This window comes from Chaetura pelagica, unplaced genomic scaffold, assembly GCF_000747805.2.
Source record: "Chaetura pelagica isolate M959 unplaced genomic scaffold, ChaPel_1.0 scaffold344, whole genome shotgun sequence".
Classification (NCBI taxonomy): Eukaryota; Metazoa; Chordata; class Aves; order Apodiformes; family Apodidae; genus Chaetura; species Chaetura pelagica.
Window position 1 is genome coordinate 1,101,509 of NW_009953098.1, and position 1,575 is coordinate 1,103,083.

Below are 1,575 nucleotides of genomic sequence, written 5' to 3' on the forward strand. Positions count from 1 at the left end.
CGAGCTACCTGCCGGCTGAACTGTTCCTGCTGCTGCAGTCGGCTGTGCTGGCGTGCCAGGAGAAGGACGCGGAGGCGCTGAAAGCCCTGCAAGCCGAGCTCTGGCCGCTGCTCAGCGCCGAGCAGAACCACCTGCTGCACCTGGTGCTGCAGGAGATGCTCAGCCCCGCGGGACAGGGGCTCTGAGAACTGCGGCCGGTATGGACGGGACTTTCCGTGCTTCCGCGGGGCGGCTGGGCCGGGCTTGCACTTCTTACTAAAGCCACAATCTGTGTCAGTGTCTCTTTAATTCCGTTATTTATTTTTAATGTTAGTTCTGTAACAGAATCGAGTACCAATTGAGAAGCGAATGTGCACATCTCATTTACCTTGTGTTGTAGTAAAATAATCACCATATGTGTTGGAAGTTGTCGTGTTTAAAAAAGTCTAACCCTAAAGCTGATTCGGGGCAGAACTTGGGCTGTTCTTAAAGAGCAGAACTCTGGCTGTTCCTTAGAGCTGGCCATACTTTGCAGACAGGGGAACTTGTTGCTAGGAGGTTATCATCTGAGCTACATGTGTTGAAGGGCTTGCATATCTAGGAAGAAAACATTGCTGGAGTTGGATTAAAAAAAAACCCCAACATATTAAAATGAGGTTTCCCCCCCTCCCATGAAAACAAGACACTGCAGCCAACACGAGGCCAAGTGTTGGCTCTTGTGGTGGACAAAAGTGGTTGCCTGGGGATGGGTGGTAGTGGCCTGACTGCATTTTCTGTGGAACAGCTGGTAATGTAGAGAACTGAGACTGCAAGAGGATCAATCTGCTAGCAGAGGGTAATTAGGAATTAAATCAGTGGTGGAGTTCTTGGAATGGACTGTTTACAGTTCTTGTCTGCTGTTGGGCCCTTTGGCCCTCTTGCTTTCTGCGTATTGGGACCTTTGCCAGTATTTAGGTGAGGATCTTTAGATGAGAAAACAAATTAACCTGTGGTCTTAAGTACATCCAGCTGCTGCCTGTAGGCAAAGCCCAATTGCTGCAGTGATAAGGTGCAATCTCAGGAAGGGGATGCTTTCTTCTGGAAGCCAGAGGTGTCTTGGTCTTCTCCAAATGTGTATAGTGTAAATCAGGAGCAATTCTGCTGCACCTGGCTAATGGTAAGTGAAACAAATGCTTCCAGCAAACACTCTCCAGAGACCCCCCAGCTGGCTGAGGCTGTGGGAGAGAGAGGTTGGTTTTGCAGGCCTGGGAGAGAAGTGGGAGGCAAGAGGTCACTGACACGGGTGGCAATTATGTGTGTTCTTGATTTTAATGCTGGGGTCTAGGCATGGCAGGTTTTTTCCACTGGAAAATTCAGTGTTTGTTTTCCAAACGTTTGAAAACTGCAAACATGGATTCCCACGTTTAAGAAGAGTTAATTATTACACAGCTTTTTTTTTTCCTCTCAGGTGAAATTGCAGCTGATAAACGCTTCATTCAGAGTTGGGTGCTGTAAGCTGAGTTAGCTGTGCACGCAGCAAAAATACAAACCCATCAATCAAATGACCCCCCTCCCTAGCTCGGTACCCTCCGCAGCGCTCCCGGGCCGGGCCGCACC